Source organism: Cervus canadensis, chromosome 17 (genome assembly GCF_019320065.1).
Source record: "Cervus canadensis isolate Bull #8, Minnesota chromosome 17, ASM1932006v1, whole genome shotgun sequence".
NCBI classification, from domain to species: domain Eukaryota; kingdom Metazoa; phylum Chordata; class Mammalia; order Artiodactyla; family Cervidae; genus Cervus; species Cervus canadensis.
Genome location: NC_057402.1, coordinates 17746425 through 17769764, shown reverse-complemented (window position 1 = coordinate 17769764; position 23340 = coordinate 17746425). Strand labels below are relative to the sequence as shown.

Genomic DNA, 23340 nt, shown 5'->3' with positions numbered 1-23340 from the left:
ACTGGAGTGGGTTGCTATTTCCTTCTCCAATGCACGAAAGTGAAAAGTGAAAGTGAAGTCGCTCAGTCGTGTCAGACTCTTAGCGACCCCATGGACTGCAGCTTACCAGGCAAGAGTACTGGAGTGGGTTGCCATTGCCTTCTCCCAAAATATGCCTTTAGAACTATACATTTACTTCTTTGAGGTTTTAGTTGTATACTTCAAGATTTGATATATAGAGTTTTCATTATCATTTAATTCAAGATGTTTTCTGATTTGCATTATTACTTCTTTCTTGGCCCATGGGTTATTTTAAGTATACTAGTCATTTTCCATACATATGCAAATATTATGCATATATTTTTCTTATTAATTTCTAGCTTAAAGCACTGTGGTCTGAAAAATTATTCTGGATAATTCAGTCCTTTGAAGATTTTATAGTCTTGTTTTAATTCAAAAAATATTTGATTTTTTTAAATATTTTCTTTGTTTATAAAATGTTTATTTTGCAGTTGATATAGAGAGTGTAGTATGTGTGTGTGTTTTTTTCATGAAATGTTTATTAGAGCAACTAGTGAATCGTGTTTTCAACTATTTTATATTCATACTGGTTACTTTTATTTTCTCTGTTTATTCTTTTGTATACAAGATAATGTATTAAATTATATCTGATGATTATTGCTTTATTTGTATTGCTTCCTACCTTTTGACACTACATTATTAAGAAATCATAGTTTTATAATCTTTGCATCATCCTGTTGAAGTATATCCTTTTTCTCTAGTTCCCTAGAACATGCATAAGACACTTGGTTCATATAATAGCATGATCTAATATTATTTATCTAATAATAAATAATATGTTAACATGACATAAATAAGCAGTAATAAGATTGAAGTTACATTATAGATTCATTAATTGGGATTGTTCATAGATATTTTAAGAGACAACTAGGATAGTTTTCTGTGTTAGTGTTCTCTGAGATTAAGATAAAAATTACACAGTTTTTGATGATTGACAGTAACACTGATACCCATTCAAAAAAATAAGCTACAGTCACAGTTTATCACTTGAATGCAACCTTTTAATTATTCGATAATTTTAAATTATGTAATATGCTCTATTAGGGAGATTTTGTTTCATACGGACCTTTCTATGTAATTTATACTGTGTGTGTGGTATGTGTGTGTATGTGTGCACTCAGTCACTCAGTCATGTCCAACTCTTTGGGACCCTGTGGACTGTAGCCCACCAAGCTCCTCTGTCCATGGAATTTTCCAGGCTAATATCATGATAGAAATAGCAAGAAAATGTAAAACTTTCCCCCCTTTTCTTATATAATAACAATAAACCTTGGATGGGGTTAACAGGGTGGGTTTAAGAAAAGAGGCAGCCAAACAGTAATAACAGTTACCATGGGAGTCTGATAAACTTGCTTATGCAATTTATGTATATCTTCTGAAAATTCTTGGGCTAAGATGAAAGTCTTTCCCACCAGAAAGCCCAGAGCAGAGCATTACCATAACCTTCAGTTGGTCCTTAGCCATATTGTCCCTGAACCTGCAGAAGATGATGATCTCCTTCATAGGTGTTATATTTCTGGTCTGCTGGAGCATAAGAAAGCCTATGAATGCAGTCTTCCCAGGACTCTTCCCAGAAATCAAAAGGAAAAATGGAAAATGAATCCACTTCCTTACACTGTACACAAAAATCAACTCATGAACCTAAATGTAAGACCTAAAACCATCAAACTTATAGAATGAAAACAGAGAATTCCATCTATATGACCTTCCATTAGGATGGTATTTAAATTGTAGCTCTACTTTTCAGTAGTACTGTGACTTGATCATTTACCTAAAATATTGTCTGTTTTACAGTGATTGTATTAATACCTATATCATAGCAGCATTATGAATGTCATTTGGTGTACTACACCTGAACAAACCTGTGTGTATGTGCAGATTGGAAACAAGGTTTAATTTCAGATAACCTGACCTAAAGAAAGTTAGATTTATATTTTATATAAATCAAAATCTCCATATTTGGACCTATTCACATCTTAATTTTTACTGTTTTCCACTTCTTTCTCCAGAGTGTCAACTAAGTTTTTAACAGGGTAAGGGGTCAAATTTTTAATCATGGTATTAACCCACACCGGTATCAGTGTTTACTATATACATCATCCCAGATAATTCTCAAGTAACAACAAACCTGATATTCGCATCTGTTAGACGTTTTATCCTTTTCTGTTTCTGCCGTTTTGTTTGATGACAAATTGAATGAATTCTCTTATATAGACCCTTTATATGTGTTACCTCTCACCTTCTCTCCCCAGCTTCCCCCCTTTCTTTCTCCAGCCACCCCTTTTCCCACAGGCTTCTTGGAAGTGCTCCCTTATGGTACTCATGTATTACTTGATGTCTTCTTTGTCTCTTATATATAATATTTTTGTACCTCTCATGCCATAATTGCTAAGAGAACTTTTATGGGAGCAATGTCTTCCAGAGATCTAGACAGAAAGGGTAGGACAGCTCTCCTTAACTTGTGAAAACTGGAAGTGTTTTTACTATAACTGTCTCTTTATATTCACCTTGGAGGTGCTGTTCCTATGTACACATTTGTCTCTGTACTTTTTCTAAAAGTCAGAATATTTTCATCATCCTCCAGTATGACACAGCAAAGAAAGAAAGAAAGCAAAAAATAAAAAGCAACAACAAACTAGTGATACTGTGAATGAATTTTTTTTTAAGACATAGACCTTTTAAAACTCACAGGAGGAACTCTCACATCCACACGTGACCACCGGAAAAATCATAGCTTTGACTAGACAGACCTTTGTTGGTAAAGTAATGTCTCTTCTTTTTAATATGCTGTCTAGGTTGGTCATAGCTTTTCTTCCAGGGAGCAAGGGTCTTTTAATTTCATGGCTGCGGTCACCATCTGCAGTGATTTTGGATCCCCAAATAATTAGTCTCACACTGTTTTCATTGTTTCCCCATCTATTTGCCATGGAATGACGGGGCCGGATGCCATGATCTTAGTTTTTTAAATGTTGAGCTTTAAGCCACCTTTTTCACTCTCATCTTTCACTTTCATCAAGAGGCTTTCTAGTTCTTCTTCGCTTTCTGCCATAAAGGTGATATCATCTGCGTATCTGAGGTTACTGATATTTCTCCTGGCAGTATTGATTCCAGCTTGTTCTTCATCCAGCCCAGCATTTCTCATGATGTACTCTGCCTATAAGTTAAATAAATGGGGTGATAATATGCAGCCTTGACGTACTCTGTTCCCAATTTGGAACCAGTCTGTTGTTCCTTATTAAAAATCACTGCAGATGGTGACTGCAGCCATGAAATTAAAAGACTCTTGCTCCTTGGAAGAAAAGCTGTGACCAAGCTCAAAAGCATATTAAAAAGCAGAGACATTACTTTGCCCACAAAGGATGTCTAGTCAAAGCTACGGTTTTTCCAGTAGTCATGTATGGATTTGAGAGTTGGACTGTAAAGAAAGCCGAGCACCAAAGAATCGATTCTTTTGAACTGTAATGTTGAAGAAGACTCTTGAGAGTCCCTTGGACTGCAAGGAGATCCAACCAGTTTATCCTAAAGGAAATCTGTCCTGAATATTCAAGTACTGATGCTGAAGCTGAAACTTCAATACTTCGACCACCTGATGTGAAGAACTGACTCATTGGAAAAGACCCTGATGCTGGGAAAGACTGAAGGTGAGAGAACGGGACAACAGAGGATGAGATGGTTGGAACATCACTGACTCAATGGCCATGAGTTTGAGTAAGATCCAGGAGTTAGTGATGGACAGGGAAGTCTGGGGTGCTGCCATCCATGGGGTTACAAAAAGTCGGACGTGACTGAGCGACTGAACTGAACTGAAAGTGAAACTGAAGGTGAAAATTACTTTTCCTTATTTCTCTTTACATTTTCTTTATGTTCTGTCTACCCCTTAAATAGTAGGTGACAAAGTTCTAAAGAAGGGGCCAAGGGAAGGAATGGGCAATGGAACATATAAAGGGATTAACATGTTGTGGGACAAAAACCAGTGTTCATTGGCTAGTACTTTAAAGCATCTTGCTTCCTCAAGCTTAGCATAATTCTTGGCATAAAGAAAGCAATCAGCAAATGGTAACCAGAGCAGTAATTGTTCTAACTATAGCAGTGAATACAGTGGTAGTAGTCATTCAGTTATGTAACTAACCCTGAATGAGTTCTTAGACATTCTAGCTTGTTCCTGGTTTCTCCAAAGGGCGTATAAATGAGGTTCCTAGTCTCCAGGTGCTCACCGTCTGGGGAAGCATGGCGTGAATGGAGTACGCCTTGCTAGAATGTTTCTCTGGAGCACATCCTCCACTCCTTCTGTGCCATTCCTAATGCCAGGCAGTACCTACTTGAGCTAAAAAAGAAAACGTACTTAAATAAAGATTTATCAATCACAGGACACTTTGGCTACTTTTTAATATTTAAGCATTCTTAAACATTTTTGGTGGAATGGATTATACTGACAAGTGCCTAAAACATACATGTGCAGTACAATGAGTAATTGTAAGATGAATACACATTTGGTCTGTTCCTCTGTCAATCTGCTTCTATCTTTAGACCATATTCCCTCTATCTCCTCACAAATAAACATAATCCAGAGTTTATTTTAGTTGATAACTTGCTTTTCTTTATGGTTATATCACCTTTTGAATATGTCCCTGTTTTTTCACATTTTTGTAGAGGCTATTATGTTTATTCATACGTGTCTGTCTTCTTTTGTCAACATCATGCTCATGAACAATGTGTATCTCCCTGCAGCAGTAGCCCTTCATTTTCATTGTTTTACAGTATCACCTTGTTTAAATATACTCCAGTGTGTATTTCACTATGGATAGATCACTGGGTTGTTCCCAGTTTGGGATTATTACAAGTAACACTAATGAACGCATTTTTCTGCATGTCTCCTGAGCACATATGAACCACCCCCAGTCCATTAGGAAGTTTCTATATTCATGACCAGAAAATAGCTCTCAGGACAGAAGTATTTTTAAAAAGTAAAGCTTATCTCTGTGGTATCTTACATTTCCTAAAATTTAATCTGGTACATTTCACTTCCTTGCTAGCTTTATAGAGATTTTTAAAATATTTTTTCATTAGTATTTCAATTCAGCTTTTAAAATTATGCTCAGTAAACGGGGCCATATTATGTCACCCACCATTATCAGAATCAGAATTCTATCAAGCATTATCTATAGTTTTAGTTTAGGTTTTTAAAATAACTATGATCATACTACACATCCAACTTATATCCCACTTTTTAATCTAAAACACGTTGTATTAGTTGTCTGTTGCTGTGATGTTACCTTAAACTTGGTGACTTAAAACAGAGCAGAGTTACTATCTCAGAGGTTCCATGGATTAGCCTGGGTACATCTCAGCTGGATCCTCTGTTGAGGTCTCGTAGGGTACAGTAGAATTGTTGGCTAGGCTGAGTTTTCATCTGGAGGCTTTACTGAGAAAGAACCACTTCCTAGTGTCCTCGAGTTGTTGGTAAAATGCATTTCCACTGCTGTGGAATCCTGACAGTTTACTTCTTCACAACCAGCAGTGAATGGACAAGGTCTCTTCTGCATGAGGTATCTAACTTCAGGAAAGCTTGGACCATCTTTTAAAGTTCTCACATGATACATTGTGGCCCCAGAATAATCCTTATTTTTATTTACTTGAAGTCAAACAATTAATATATGCAAAGTCCCTTTACCTTTTGCTTCACTCAAGGGGGAGATTAAACAAGAGTGCATACACCAAGATGTGCTAATATGGGAACAGATTAGAATTCTACCCACCACATATTGTAACACATATTTTCCTATTATCTTTAACTGTCTACTGTGAAGGTGTTTCATGACTGTATTACATTCAAACATGAAGTATATTGTAATTCCCTTGAACACTAGATTATTGGGTTACATTTATGTTTTGCATGCCTAGTTTTTAAGGCTTCTAAAACTCTAATCATGTCTGAACAATATTTGGGGTTTGGTTTTCTCAGCTATAAATTAGTGTCCCTTAAAAACTGGCAAAAACGAAGGATGGGTGCATTATTAAATATTGGTATCTAGCTCCATTTTCAAAACCCTAGAGGGAAATAGTAGACAATAGATTCATCTCATTTAAAAAATGCTTGTGTCAAAATCTTTCACAGGTGACACATGAAAAATAATCATGAATCAAATTAAGCACTATGTAGTAAAATAATAAAACAAAAGTGGAAAAATGCTCCCAAATGTAGACAATAGTGTGCTGTCAAGAAATTTAAAATAATGCATTTCCATTGTCTGCAAACCATAACCTTCAGAGATTGCATGCTCACAGATTTAAATACCAGTGTCTTATACATTTCACAATCTATCCAGCATAGATTTAAACAGCACAAATCCCTTCAAAAATAGAATATCCAAATCAAATGCATTATCTCCTATCACATCCCAACAATTTTTCTTTCCTCTGTCCTATATTTTAATTAATGCCACCCTACCAGGGTTTAGATCTGGTAGACAGAGTGCCTGAAGAACTATGGGATGGAGGTTTGTAACGTGTACAGGAGGCAGTGACCAAAACCATCCCAAAGAAAAAGAAGTGGTTGTCTGAAGAGGCTTACAGATAGCTGAGGAAAGAAGAGAAGCAATAAAGAACAGATATGGTAAGGACCTAACGGAAGCGGAAGCAATTAAGAAGATGTGGCAAGAATAAACAGAAGAGCCATACAATGGTCTCGGTGATGTGGATAGCCACGATGGTGGGTCACGCACCTAGAACTGGACATCCTGGAGTGTGAAGTCAAGTGGGCCTTAGGAAACATTACTAGGATCAAAGCTAGTGGAGGTGATTAAATTCCAGCTGAGCTTTTTAAAATACTAAAAGACGATGCTGTTAAAGTGTTGCATTCAAAATGTGAGCAAATTTGGAAGACTCAGCAGTGGCCACAAGTCTAGAAAATGTCAGTTTTCATTCCAGTCCCAAAGAAGGGCAAAGGCAAAGAATATTCAAACTACAATACAGTTGTGCTCATTGCACATGCTATGCTCAGAATCCTTCAGGGTTGGCTTCAGCAGTAGGTGAACTGAGAACTTGCAGATATACAAGCTGGGTTTCCAAGAGGCAGAGGAACCAGTGGTGAAATTGCCAATGTTCATTGGCTCATAGAGAAATCAAGGTAGTTCCAGAAAAACATCTACTTCTGCTTTGATTACACTAAAGCCTCTGTTGTATGGATCATAACAAACTGTAGACATTCTTTAAAGAGATGGGAATACCAGAGCAGTTTACCTGTCTCCTGAGAAACCTGTATGCAGGTCAAGAAGCAGCAGCGAGAACAGAACATAGAACAACTGTCTGGCTCAAAATTGGGAAAAGAGTATGGCAAGGCTGTTTATTGTCACCCTGCTTATTTAACTTCTATGCAGAGTACATCATGTGAAATGCTGGACTGGATGAATCACAAGTCGGAATCAAGATTGCCAGGAGAAATATCAAGAACCAGGAGAAATATCAAATATGCAGATTATAACACTCTAATGGCAGAAAGTGAAGAGGAACTAAAGAACCTCTTGATGAGGGTGAAAGAGGAGAATGAAAAAGCTAGCTTGAAGCTCGACATCAAAAAAACTAAGATCATGGCATCCAGTCCCATCACTCAATGGCAAATAGATGGAAAAAGTGGAAACAGTGACAGATTTTATTTTCTTTGGCTTCAGAATCACTGTGAATGGTGACTGCAGCCATGAAATTAAAAGACACTTGCACTTTGGAGGGACAGCTATGACAAGCCTAGAAAATATATTACCAATAGAGACATCACTTTGCTGACAAAGGTCCATGCAGTCAAAACTCTGGGTTTTCCTGTAGTCATGTATGAATGTGAGAGTTGGACCATAAAGAAGGCTGAGGGTGGAAAAATTAATGCTTTCAAATTGTGTGGTGCTGGAGAAGACTCTTGAAAGTCCCTTGGACCGCAAGGAAATCAAACTAGTCAGTCCTCAAGGAGATCAACCCTGAGTATTCATTGGAAGGACTGATGCTGAAGCTGAAGCTCTGATGCTTTGGTCACCAGATGGGAAGAGCTAATTCATTGGAGAAGAAAAAAAAAAAAAAACCTGAGGCTGGGAATGATGGAGAGCAGGAGGAGAAGGGGTTGACAGATGATGAGATGGTTGAATGACATCACCCACTCAATGGACGTGAATTTGGGCAAACTCTGGAAAATAGTGAAGGACAGGGAAGTCTGGCATGCTGAGAATGCCAGGGTCACAAAGAATCAGACAGGACTTTGAACAAAAATAAAATCTACTGTTACCCAAGCCTAGATTGGGAGAGTAAGCCGGTAGTAGCACTTACTACAAACATTTAGTCAATGAGCAAAACAAATCTATTTTTATATTACATTCTCATAATCAGAGCATATTTGTAGTTGACCCAATACCTAACTTTTATACATTTTTTCTGGGTTAGCTTGAAATAATAAACTTTCATAACTAACTTACTATCAAGCAATGCCTCAGGGATGAAATAAACAGTGTTTACTCTAGGATATATGGCAGATGTGTGCTAAATGTGTTTATTCACTTTGATCATCATAAAATATTTGTTTTTAGCAATTCTGTGAGGTTTGTGATAGCCCAGAGCAATACTTGTCAAAAATCTCTCAGTTAATAGACAATTTTTATAATTATATGACTCATTGCTAACAAATATGAATTAGTATTAAAAGAATCCAAGTTTTAACTTTTTATTTTACAGAAAATATGTGCTTACTGCATGTAATATCTTTAAAATATTTGAAATATCTATCTATCTATCTATCTATCTATGTATATATAGACTTGAATGCATATTTCTTTCTAGTCATTTTTAGAACATTTATATCTGGTGCCTTAGCATTTTTAAAATAATACTGAACCAGTTGTGATTAGTTTAGCTGTTAGTGCTATGCTGTGCTTAGTCGGTCAGTCGTGTGTGACTCTCTGTGACCCCATGGACTGTAGCTCACCAGGCTCCTCTGTCCATGGGGATTCTCCAGGCAAGAATACTGGAGTAGGTTGCCATGCCCTCCTTCAAGGACTCTTCCCAACCCAGGGATCGAATCCAGGTCTCCTGCATTGCAGGTGGATTCTTTACCAACTGAGCAACCAGAGAAACCCAAGAATACTAGAGTGGGTAGCCTATCCCTTCTCTAGGGGAACTTCCCAACCCAGGAATAGAACTGGGGTCTCCTGCATTGCAGGCAGATTCTTTACCAGCTAAGCTACTAGGGAGAGACTTTCCAAAACAGTAGTTTAAACTTTCTAGAAAGTCACCCAGAGCTGGTAGAGCAGAGCCATGGTAATCAGGGAGGCCTCCTCCGTCATCCTAACTCACGGCGCCCGTCTGCACTGTCACCTTGGTGTCTTAAGCTGGCTGCTAGAGTTCCAGGGATCATGTTCCAATTACAGTTCAGAAGAAGGCAGATGGGCCGAAAGGACAAGTCACGATTCGTCTCATCTCAGTCACTTCCCTAGGTGCCTTCTCTGAAGTTCTTATCAACGTTTTCACTTAGACCTCATGGGTAAGAAGTGACTCACTTGACTATATTTTCCTGCAAAAGAAACTAGAAAATAAACTGTTCATTCTAGGAAGCAATATACCAGGGGAAATTGGGATTCTGTTAGTAAAGAAGGAGAGAAGATATTGAAAAGGAAACCAGTGCTTTACACACACACACACACACACACACACACACACACATACAGATACTCATGTAGATGTAGACGTGGAGATATCTATATCTCTAATATAAATATAAATTTATATTTTATATAATTATATATAAATATTTATATTTATATAATATACAAATGTATATATCTCCAATATAAAATTTCATGTTCTGACTTTTCACCAAGTACAACACTGTCTAAATTCTACTTCTTTGTGGTTCTTAAACAGATATTTAATGTTTTGCTTAAAAAGTAACTGAACCAATGTATATTGGTATAATTTGCCATAAACTTGATAATAATGTTAGTCGCTCAGTCATGTCTGACTCTTTGTGGCCCCATGGACTATAGACCACTGGGCTCCTCTGTCCATGGAATTCTCCAGGCAAAAATACTGGAGTAGGTAGCCATTCCCTTCTCCAGGGGATCTTCCCGATCCAGGAATCGAACCTGGGTCTCCCCCATCTCAGCCAGATTATTTACCATCTGAGTCAAATAGTCTTTTCAATATTACTATTGTCGTCACTCGGCACGCTACTGCCATGATGACTGATGCTTCCACTCATGGAGCAGCTATCATAAGCCAGTTGTTTTGTTAAATAGACCTATATGTGAGGTGGATAAATTTGGTTCAAGCGCTCGTCTTCAGGCACAGGCTAGCATAAGTAAAACAAGCTCCAAACCCAGGAGCATTTGCTAATCATGAAAACTTTATGTAAGGTTTTTTTGGGAGTACAAGAGGAGATTGCATAGCCCATAAACAATAAAAGCGTCCTCTAATGCTTACTGAATTTCCCTCACAACTCAAGGCTGCTGAATTAATCAGTTCTCTCCCTTGTCAAAAGCCTGTCAATACTGGACTTTTTCTTATTCCTCCATTCTATACTTTATCTATTTCTCCAACCTCCAGGATCTTTTTCATTTTAGATGGCATAAAATTCTAATAAATGTATATATACTACCTCTGGCAATGTGTGAGGATATTTCCTCATTGTATTCTCACCAGCGCAGATATTATCATTTTAAAAACCATAATTGTTTTATAAAACAGCATTGTAATTCACATTTTAATTACTAAACCTGAAGACTTTCTCAGACACTTGCTAAATAGCTGGGTTTCCAAATCTTTATTCCTTCACTCAGTATTTATTGAGAGTCTATTTTGTTCCAACCCTTCCTCTATAGGTTGAGGATACAATGGTGAATGAAAGAGAAAGATCTCTGCCCTCATCAAACTTGCATTTTATTTGCTGAGTCAGAAAATAGACAAAGAGAAGCAAAATGTATGAACAGTGAGATGGTGTGATTGTTACGGAGGAAAATAAAGTAAGGGGTTGGAGAGTGAGGATTTATAATTTAAATAGGGTGGGCCCGCTTTGAAGGTGGCACTTTAGTAAAAGCTGGAAGGAATTGATGATTGAAAGTACACATACTCTTAAAGAGAGATGGTGAGACCCAGAAAAAAGGAGGGAGTGCAAAGGGTTGAGCAAGAGTTCGCCCATTATGGAGAAGGAAATGGCAACCCACTCCAGTATTATTGCCTAGAGAATTCATGGACAGAGGAGCCTGGCTGCAGTCCATGGGGTTGCAAAGAGTTGTTCACGACTGAGCTTTCGCCCAGTATGTTTGAGAAACGGCAAATCTGTTTGGCCAATCTGACAGCAGTGAAGTGAACCAAGGCCAAAGAATTTCTGAAATCTGAGACGTAGTGGTAACCAGACCACGTAGGAATTGGTGGCCAGTATAAGAACCTGAGCATTTTCTCCAAGTGAGATGGGAAGCAAGTAGAAAGTTTTTGATCTACTTTAAGTTTTAGCAAGATCATTCTGACGGCTTTGTAGAAAATAGACCGAAGGAAGACAGTGACCAAAGCAGGTTAACTAATTAGGATATGACTGTTATATTCCAGGTGAAAGATGAGGAAATGTCATAGAGGTAGGTATGATATGATCCCATCATGTGTATATTTTTACCATACAGTCTGTAGGATTAATGAACTGGATTTAGTATATAACAGGGAAGTAATGAATAATTCCAATGCTTGGATCTAGGCTTTGAAAAGAAAGCAATTGACCTATAATTAGAGAGAAGTACTACAGTATTAGGAAAGCAGATTTGAGAGAGAAAATTAGGAGCTCGGTTGTAGACATGTTAATTTTGAGATTTTTTTAGAGACCAAAGTAGAGTGGACATGTTGACAGTTCAGTACCGAAAGAGAGCAGGAGTGGTCCAGGCTCCTGTGAACCATCTGTTTGTATCCTTTACTGTTATTTCTTATATTTACATGTTTATATATCTGGACATGGACTTTTTATGTAGTATTCTTATGTTACTGTTAAAAATATGCATCGTGTCAAGTTTGAAATGATCGTTATGTTGTAAAGGGCCAAACAATGTTAATACAAAAAAAAAGGAACATCTAAAAAGAGTGAGTGAAGGGAGATGAATTGGGAGATTGGGATTGACATATATACACTACTATATATAAAATAGGCGAGGAATGAGAACCTACTGTATAGTCCAGGGAACTGTTACAGTAACCTAAATGGGAAGAAAATTCAAAAAGGAAGGTATATCTGTTTACGTGTGGTTGATTCACTTTGCTATATAGCAGAAACTAACACAGTAGTGTAAAGCAACTCTACTCAGATAAAAACAAATAATAAGAAGATTGAGAATGGTGGGTGTCTTTAAGTGAGATGGAGGAGAAAGAGGTAAGTGGGAGGGAGGGAGGAATAGAGAAGAGGAATGAGAATGAGAGAGCAAGAAGAGAAAGAGAGAGAAAGCATAATTTCAGTGATATAAAATCTTCCATATGGTGTCGGTTTGTCAAAATATTTCTGTAGGAGTACTGCCGGAACCTTCCACCGGCACACATATTTAGTATATAAACCCTCAGTCAGGTCACTACTTCCTCTGTATGTGTGTGTGCCTTTCTTTCCTCTCCCATTTTTTTCAGCTTCTCAACTGGATTTCCCATTGGTGACAACTTGGCTGCATGCATGCCCACAATAATATCAAGATGAAGTCTAAACCATATTTTTTTTTCCTAAAGAGTTATCCAGATTTCTAGAGGCCTGAATTATGTCGAACAACATCTCTGTGCTGATCCTTCTGTCTGCATTGCTACCCTACTGTGCCTCTTTAATTGCTATGGCAACAGCACAACAGCACCAGTAGAACCACAGAGGCCAGATACATGAAATGTTAAACTCCTTCGGGAAACCGAAACGTAACGGCTAGCATGACATCTCAAAGGCTCAGAGTCATCTTGCAGAATTCCAAAGAGAAATGGATAGAGCACTAAATCATTTACTAGATTTAAAACACTGATGAATGGCATTCGAATTTGTGTTGTAACCCTCATGATGTTCTTTCAAGTTGCCTTAACAACAAGGTGCGTTCTGAGAGAGGAGCGTCCCTGTTCTTGGAAATTGGAAGAAAGCTGGGGTCGTCTATGACTCCGCAATGACAGGAGAGTTGATTTCATTGCATTTCACATCTGTGATAATGGTCCATGCCCTAGACCTTTCTCTCCTGTGTCCATTGAAAACTCATTACCTGCAATGAGATGCAAAAGGAAGAAACTGGCATATTAAATCCAATTGCAGTCCTCAATGACTAATATTTTCAGACCTTCAATGAGACTCAGTTTTCTCATCATTCAGTACCAAGTCTGATGTGGAACATGTTTATCCTGATGTTTTCCACAGAGCCTTGATACAGGGAGAGTGCACTTCTTCAAATTGAAGTTGATGGGGAGCAACAGTGTAATACCCCAGCTAACAAGATACTGTTTATCTGAGAGCTTCTCATTTGAAAGCCCCGTGCCTTTCACCATCTTACATAACCTCTCCCTCTCTTTTGTTCCACACAACGAACTTTTATTTTGTCAAACATCCCTTGTTGTTTGACTATCCCTTGTTATTTTTTTTAATTTTTTAAACTGAATTACAGTTGATGTACAGTATTATGTAAGTTACAGGTGTGCAACATAGTGATGCACAATTTTGTAGGTTATATTCCATTTATAGTTACTACAAAAGACTGTCTATATGCTCTGTGCTGTATAAGACATGTTTGTGGCTTATTTATTTTACACACAATCATTTGTAGTCCCTCAGCCCTTAATCTCTTAATCCCTTAGCCCTCTGTTGCCCTCTGCTTCACTCTCCCCACTGGTAACCACTAGCATGTACTCTGTATCTGTGAGTCTGCTTCTTTATTGTTACTTTCACTGGTTTGTTTTTAGATTCCACATTTAAGTGATATCATGCAATATTTGTTTTTCTCTGTCTGACATCTTTTCCTAGAAATATGACTTTATTCGTAGATAAGTATGGCTTAAGGGGATGTGTAAGGATGCCAGAGGGAAAGGGAGGACTGTAATGTCTGGCTTTTTAAGTGACTTTTTACTTTATTTTGAAGTATAGCCAATTAACAAAGTCTTGATAGTTTCAGGTGCATAGCAGTGTGACTCACTATAGATATACATGTACCCATTCTCCCCAAACTCCCCTCTCATCCAGACTGCCACGTAAGCGTGATCATCTGTCTGACTTATTGCACTTAGCGCAATACCCTCCAAGCCCATCTGTGTTGTTGCAAATTGTAAAAATTCCTTCTTTTTTATGTCTGAGTAGTATTTCATTGCATGTGTGTGTGTCTGTGTGTGTGTAGATATACATACCACATCTTTATCTGCTCTTCTGTTGATGGACACTTAGTTCACTTCCATATCTTGCTAATTGTAAATGCTGCTGTGAACATTGAGGTGAATGTATCTTCTCTACTTAATGTTTTCCTGATTAAACTTAAAATTTTTTGAACAGCAAAGGAAACTACCAACAAAACAAAAAGACAGCGTGCTGAGAGAAAATGATTTGCAAATAATATGATTGATAACATTTTAATACCCAAAATATATAAACATCTCATAGAAATCACCATCACAAAACAAATAACCCAATTGAAAGTGGTAGAAGACCTAAATAGACATTTCCAAAGAGGACATGCATGTCCAACAGGCACATGAAAATATACTCAACATCGTTAATTATCAGAAAAATGCAAATCAGAGCAACAGTGAGATGTCACCTCACACTGGTCAGTATGGCTATCACCAAAAAGAACACAAATAATAAAAGTTGGTGAGGATGTGGATAAAAGAGAACCCTCCTGCACTGTTAGTGGGAATATAAATTGGTGCACCCACTGTGAGTAATAGTGTGGAGGTTCTCAAAAAAAAAACAAAAAAATAGAGCTACCACATGAACCAGAAATTCCACTCCTGGGTATATATTTCTTATTTCATTGCCCCTTTAAATCATGGATTGTATTTTTATTACAATGTTGACCCATAAATAAAAAATGTATCAATAAATTAGATATGTCATGTACCTATTATTAAGGGATATAATAAAACAATGATTATTATTTTAAAAAAAATCCATGACTTGGGGCACTCACCATTCACACACATAGTAGGTTATCAGATTATTCTGTGACACAAATGACCATCCACCCCCTCAGATTAATTACAGCCACACCTGTCTCTTGGCAGCACTAGTGTCCTCATTAGTGCAAGTTTTCAGTGTAAATTATTTTGCATTTTTATACACACATTCCCCCTTCCCCTTCCCAAATAGTTTTCAGTTACATCTAAACCTCTGCAAGGAGTGCCTACAATCAGGTCATTTTAGGAAGCCACTTGTTATATGTGCCAGCTGGCCCAAGTCTAAACTACTGTTGTTCTAGCACTTTTGGAAGCCTTCATAATCTCTTAGCACTGGCCTCTTCTAGGCTACTGTCTCTCTCCAAGCTTGTCTGCAAGAGAGAACGCGTTCCCCTTCAGAGTTACCAGCGGTATTGCCTTTCAGGATGCATGGACAGTCAGGGATATTACAGAGTCTCTGCAGGCAAACTCCTAAGTGGGCAAATAAAGGGACAACTCAACCCACCTCATGGGAGAATACTAAGACCTCTTTAGACACAGAAGTCACTCACCTTTCTGAGATAGAATGTATATTCCTCAAAGAATCATATGCATTTAAGTATTTGGGTAACTTCAGTTATATCTTAACACACCAAAGAAAAATGAATGACTGGTTAAATGTGTCATTTGGGTTTCATCCAGCATGCTCTTGAGAGCTTCCCTGGTGGCTCAGATGCTGAAGTGTCTGCCTACAATGAGGGAGACCCGGGTTCAATCCCTGGGTCAGGAAGATCTCCAGGAGAAGGAAATGGCAACCCACTCCAGTATTCTTGCCTGGAAAATCCCATGGACGGAGGAGCCTGGTAGGCTACAGTCCATGGGGTCACAAAGAGTCTGACACGACTGAGCGACTTCACTTCACTTCCAGCTTGCTCTTAAGTCTCCACTATGGGTCATCTGTCAGCATCATAGTAATCTGTCAGGTGTAACTTGATTAAGAAGAGAGACCAGGATAAAAAGAGTAAGTCACTTGATGAACTTAAGGAATCAGTGTTGGAATCAATCTCTTTATATCCAAATGCTACATAATCCGGGAAACACAATAAAAGTAATATATATATAACCTCATCTTATCCTAGAAACAGTATGGGTTTTGGAAGTAAATGTATCTCCATCTTAAAGCTACCTTTTTGTTTACATTCTGTAAGACCTTGAGGAGATTACTTAAATTTCTTAAATTTGATTTCATCTTATAAAACGGGAAGAAAGATAAGAACTTTATATGGAGTTGTGCAAGGATTAAGTGAGATTTGGTATAAGTACATTGCATAGCAAGTACATTTTAGCTTTATAATATATGATAAAATTAATATTAAAAACATTTCATAAAGAGAAATAAAACATTCACTGTGTAGCATACACCTTAATTTTTAAAAGCAGAGAGGTGATGAAATATTTGCACGTTTACTAGTTAGGTAAAGCATGGCAAATATTCCACTTAGTAAACCAGCTTATCACTTAGCATCTCAATCTTGTTTCCTCATCTATAAAATAAAAGACCATTACTTCCTTAATGTTTACCTGTGCTGTATCAATGGTAACTATTTTTTTTTAATTTAGTTTGCCTAAGTAACTGGTCTCTTGTTAGTGTAAATAATATGTGTTTATATACAATATCCATGTTGAGTTAAAAATGCATGCATGTATGCATGCACATGTTGAGAAGAAAAACTATAAGATGCTGTATTAACTGACAGACCCTTTAGAATTGTGTAAATGTAACTATCCAAATGTATGATGGGTTAGAATTTTTCACTATGCCTTTTATTATACTAATTGTGAATGTGTTTGTCTAATCAGATCCCAGCCTTCTAAGCTTGATAGATTCTAGCAAAACACCTTGTACACGGTGCAGAAGCTAAATAAGTCTTGCTGAAATTAATTGTAAAAAATGAATGAGCTTTGCGCAGTGGCAGTATCATAGTCAATGATGTTTATCCGAGGCACGATTATTACTAATTGAAAACTTTTCCCAATACCCCACCATGACCACCTGAAATATAGTCGGCATTGGCAATTTTTGATAGTCTCCACAGAGACTGAATTTTTTAAAAAAATGAATGGATGTATGAGCAAATTTTCAAAATTTATTTTGTTCAACGTGCTTAGGAATTTTACTAGCCACTATTGTAATCAAAGATCAAAGGATAATTGTTCTAGGCTGTATATTTCTTATTTTGAGGCCTGAATTTAACAGGTTCAATTGCAATATCCTGAGTACATGTTTGACTATAAATGTTATCATCGGTAGTCCTTCTATTAATAGAATAAAAATTAGGGTGAAACCTAAAATATTTGAAACAGCTATCAAATTCATTATCTAAACTGTATTGTGAAATATCCTTTGCCATAAAGTAACCATTCTGACACATCCTAAAACAACTCATCAGTGTCAGCAGGCATCGGCACCTGTTCCCTCGCATTAGCCTGAGCAAAGGGACACTCAGTAAATTGGTAGAGCTCTGCTGAATGATCGCAAGGCAACTCCTGAGGAGCCAGATAGCTTTCCTTTAACTCAACATGTAAATTGGTGCCATATTGGTTTCTGCAGAGAATAGATTATATTCTCAGTTGGTTGTAAGAGCTAAATTTTCTTTTATATCCTGTTCTAGTTGCCAAATAAATACTGATTCTCTTGAGCATATGTTATGTAATAGCCATGGGCTGGAAGAAGGGTGCAGTACTGGAAAATGATTTTCCAGTTTGTGGGTGATAGACACTTCTTTGTAAATGTGTCACTTTCGTGTCCCAGAGGAACTAGCCTCAAAGAACATATAATATGGAGACATGTAAATTTTATCTAAAGAGCTATATTGTATGACTATTTACTGAGTTACAGCCCTACTCGACTATTATTATTAAAGGGGTATCATTATTAATATTATTATTAACAATAATAAATATTATTAAAGGGATCTTTGTTGGTTGCATTTAACTATTTAGATAAGGCAACAAATTGTTTTAGAAGTTCCACTTAACTAGATAAGAATGAGCATAATGTCTATATTCTGTATCTTGTAATAACCAGTAGTGGAAAATAATCTAAAAAAGAAGAAGTATATGTAAACAAAAAGAATGAGGATACTGTGTTTAATGGCCTTTATAAATTTTTAAGTTATGAAAACAAAGCATAACAACTACTCTGCTCTTCTAGTCACATTTATTTTCTTCAAGTGCTAATATATTAATCTAAAAACGTGTCAAGGATTAGTTTTTGAACTTGTTGTTCAGTCACTCAGTCATGTCTGACTCTTTACAACCCCATGGACTGCAGCCTGCCAGGCTTTCCTGTCCTTCACCATCTCCCAGAGCTTGCTCAAACTCATGTCCATTCAGTCAATGCTGCCATCCAGTCATCTCATCCTCTGTTGTCCCCTTCTCCTCCTGCCTTCAGTCTTTTTCAGCATCAGAATCTGACAGCGAGTCAGCTGTTCGCATCAGGTAGCCTAAGTATTGGAACTTCAGCGTCAGTCCTTCCAATGAATATTCAGGGTTGATTTCATTTATCAACTGGTTTGATCTCCTTGCAGTCCAAGGGACTATTCAAGAGTCTACTCCAACACCATTGTTCAAAAGCATCAATTCTTCAGCGCTCAGCTGACTTTATGGTCCAAACCTCACATCCGTGCATGACTACTGGAAAAAACATAGCTTTGACTATACGAATCTTTGTCGGCAAAGTAATGTCTCTGCTTTTTAATACACTGTCTAGGTTTGTCATGGCTTTTCTTCCAAGGAGCAAGCATCTTTTAATTTCTTTTAATTTGAATGTGTAGGAAGTGAAAGCTCTGTTTCTTTACGTGATTCCCTATCTCCTGTCTTTTTATAAAGTTTGAAATTTTCACCGTGTGCTAAGATACATGGTAAAGCTAATTGATCAAATTCATATGTTTCTGTCATTACGTACAGGTCTCACTTCAACAAAAATAAACATAGGGTTAAGAAAGTGGTGCACATTTTATTATAAACATATTGTTACTTTGCTAATCATTGTATCAGCAGTGAGATGATATTGTATCAGGCAGTAAATATGTTGCCTGATGAAGTAAATCAGATTGTGAAATAAGGTGCACAATTTTAGTTGAAATATAATCACATCTTTGAAGATATATGACAGACCTAAGGAAATATGTATTTCTAAAATACGACTAAATTTTGATTAACTACCAATGATTTGTCATTTTATAAATTCTTCTTCCTTTAAACCAGTGTTTGGAAACATAATGGAAAACCCATATTTCCTCTTTTAGGCTTAACCAACTGTGGTGAGGAAAACTTGACATAAATAAAATGCACCCATTTTAAATGTGTAGCCAATGAATTCTTATGACTGTCACAAATAAGATACAGAATATTTCCATGACCCCTGCCCTCGATTTTCTTGTACTGTTTCCCAGTCAATCTGCTGTCCTCCAACTAGACAACCACAATCAATAGAATTGAGTTATATTACTATATATTAGTTTTGCCTGTTCTCAATGCACATATACAGTTGACTCTTGAACAACAAGGGTTTGAACTGTGTGGGTTCACTTACATTCATTCACAAGTACTTGAGGCTAGGACTTCAAAATATTTTTTAAATGAGTTATAATTGTCATATACCACTGTGTAAGTTTAAGGTGTAAAATGTGTTGACTTGATACATTTATATACAACAATATGATTGCCGATGTAGTGTTAGCTAACAGCCCTATCATGCCATGTGCTTCTCACTTCTTTTTTTCAGTGGGAATAATTAAGTTCTAGTCTCTTAGTGGCTTTGTTGTTTATAATACAGTGTGGTTGTCTGCCCTCACTATATTGTGCACTAGATCTTGAGGAATTATTTATCTACTAGCGACAGGTCTGTACCCCTTAAACAACATCTCCCCAATTCCTCCACGCTTCAGCCCCTGGTAACCAGCATTCTTCCCTCTGTCTTTATGAGACAGTTTCCCTCGGTACTTTGTATTTTCAGATAAGGAAAATATTGAGGAAGAATTAGGGAAGGAAAGGAAGATTGAAATGAATCCTCCAGGCGACAAAGACTTTCAGGTCTGGAAGGATTAATAAGAAGCCAAAGAACAGAAATTAAAAATCACTCTGATTTTAGCTCTAAAAACCAAGAGAGAGAAGGGGGAGAAAGGAGAGAAAAGGAATGAAAAAGAAAGGAAAAATCAGTTCCTCTGCTCCTGTGCAGATATTTCTGACTTTCAACCACAGAATGCCTGGCATGAGACTGAAGAGATGAGAAAAGCTTGAAGAACAGCTACTTACACCCAAAGCAGAGAAGTCTAGGGGTGAGATTAAAGATCCCGGAGATCTCCTTGGCCACCCCAAAAGCTGGAAGCAGCCATAAAGCGGGATGAGCTCTCCAAAAGTTTGGAAATCAGAAAGCTCATCTGTACAAAAGAGGCAGGTCTCCAAAACCACTCTAGTGCTAAGATTCATGTCTTACTGATAGGAAATTCCCAACCATGCTCTCAAAACATTAGAAGCTGTGGTGAACTGAATGGCAGGAACACTGTAACAAACTGCAGACTGAGCTTGATTGCAGAGTGGATGATACACTAGTGTAAAACTCCTAGAATAACATGGGAGGAAACCTACGTGACCTTGTATATGGTGGTGCTGTTTCACATATAATGTATTTGCAAAAGACAAATCTGTTAAGCACTGTTATCAAAAATATACAAAGAAACTCTTAAAACTCAATAATAAAAAATGATTAAAAACAGACCAGACTTTAAGAGATACCTGACCAAAGAAAAGATATCAGTTAAGTTTAGTCGCTAAGTTGTGTCTGACACTTTGCGACCCCATGGATTGCAGCACTCCAGGCCTCCCTGTCCATCACCAGCTCCTGGAGTTTACCCAAACTGATGTCCATTGAGTCAGTGATGCCATCCAACCATCTCATCTTCTGTCGTCCCCTTCTCCTACTGCCCTCAATCTTTCCCAGCATCAGGGTCTGGTCTTTTTTTTTTTTTTTTTTTCAGGGTCTTTTCAAATGAGTCAGTTCTTCACATCAGGTGGGCAAAGTTTTGAGTCTCAGCTTCAACATCAGTCCTTTCAATGAACACCCAGGACTGATCTCCTTTAGGATGGACTGGTTGGATTCCTTGCAGTCCAAGGGACTCTCAAGAGTCTCCTCCAACACCACAGTTCAAAAGCATCAGTTCTACTTCTTTCCACTGTTTCCCCATCTATTTGCCATGAAGTGATGGGACCAGGTGCCATGATCTTAGTTTTCTGAGTGTTGAGCTTAAGTCAACTTTTTCACTCTCCTCTTTCACTTTCATCAAGAGGCTCTTTAGTTCCTCTTCACTTTCTGCCACAAGGGTGGTGTCATTTGCATATCTGAGGTTATTGATATTTCTCCAGGCAATCTTAATTCCAGCTTGTGCTTCATCCAGCCCAGCATTTCTCATGATGTACTCTGCATATAAGTTAAATAAGCAGGGTGACAATATACAGCCTTGACATACTTCTTTTCCTATTTGGAACCAGTCTGTTGGTCCATGTCCAGTTCTAACTGTTGCTTCCTGACCTGCATACAGGTTTCTCAAGAGGCAGGTCAGGTGGTCTGGTATTCCCGTCTCTTTCAGAATTTTCCACAGTTTGTTGTGATCCACACAGTCAAAGGCTTTGGCATAGTCAATAAAGCAGAAATAGATGTTTTTCTGGAACTCTCTTGCTTTTTTGATGATCCAGCAGATGTTGGCAATTTGATCTCTGGTTCCTCTGTCTTTTTCTAAAACCAGCTTGAACATCTGGAAGTTCACGGTTCATGTATTGCTGAAACCTGGCTTGAAAAATTTTGAGCATTACTTTACTAGCGTGTGAGACGAGTGCAATTGTGCAGTAGTTTGAGCATTCTTTGGCATTGCCTTTCTTTGGGACTGGAATGAAAACTGATCTTTTCCAGTCCTGTGGCCACTGCTGAGTTTTCCAAATTTGCTGGCATATTGAGTGCAGCACTTTCACACCATCATCTTTCAGGATTTGAAATAGCTCAACTCAAATTTCATAACCTCCACTAGCTTTGTCTGTAGTTATGCTTCCTAAGGCCCTGACTTGACATTCCAGGATGTCTGGCTCGACATGAATGATCACACTATCATGATTATCTGGGTCGTGAAAATTTTTTTTTGTACAGATCTTCTGTGTATTCTTGCCACCTCTTCTTAATATCTTCTGCTTCTGTTAGGTCCATACCATACCATTTCTGTCCTTTATTGTGTCCATCTTTGCATGAAATGGTCCCTTGGTATCTCTAGTTTTCTTGAAGAGATCTCTAGTCTTTCCCATTCTATTGTTTTCCTCTATTTCTTTGCATTGATTGCTGAGAAAGGCTTTCTTATCTCTCCTTGCTATTCTTTGGAACTCTGCATTCAAATGGATATATCTTTCCTTTTCTCCTATGCTTTTCCCCTCTCTTCTTTTCACAGCTATTTGTAAGGCCTCCTCAGACAGCCATTTTGCTTTTTTGCATTTCTGTTTCTTGGGGATGGTCTTGATCCCTTTCTCCTGTACAATGTCATGAACCCCCATCCATAGTTCTTCAGGCACTCTGTCTATCAGATCTAGTCCTTTAAATCTATTTCTCACTTCAACTATATAATAGCAAGGGATTTGATTTAGGTCATACCTGAATGATCTAGTGGTTTTCCCTCCTTTCTTCAATTTCAGTCTGAATTTGGCAATACGGAGTTCATGATCTGAACTACAGTCAGCTCCTGGTCTTGTTTATGCTGACTGTATAGAGCTTCTCCATCTTTGGCTGCAGAGAATATAATCAATCTGATTTCAGTGTTGACCATCTGGTGATGTCTATGTGTAGTCTTCTCTTGTGTTGTTGGAAGAAGGTGTTTGCTATGACCAATGTGTTCTCTTGGCAAAACTCTATTAGCCTTTGCCCTGCTTCATTCTGTACTCCAAGCCAAATTTGCCTGTTACTCCAGGTGTTTCTTGACTTCCTACTTTTGCATTCCAATCCCCTGTAATGAAACAGACATCTTCTTTGGGTGTTAGTTCTAGAAGATCTTGTAGGTCTTCATAGAACCGTTCAACTTCAGCTTCTTCAGCATTACTGGTCGGGGCATAGACTTGGATTACCATGATATTGAATAGTTTGCC

General features: G+C 37.7%; 1 protein-coding gene and 1 non-coding gene across 5 annotated transcripts in view; both read left to right on the top strand.

Moving 5' to 3' along the window:
- Positions 1-23340, top strand: part of LRFN5 (leucine rich repeat and fibronectin type III domain containing 5) — a 291605-nt gene that overhangs the window by 247152 nt on the left and 21113 nt on the right. The gene's annotated exons all lie outside the window — the stretch shown is intronic.
- On the top strand, positions 17118-17258 carry LOC122419934. The gene has a single exon (XR_006263137.1). It is a non-coding gene; the product is annotated as a U4 spliceosomal RNA (small nuclear RNA).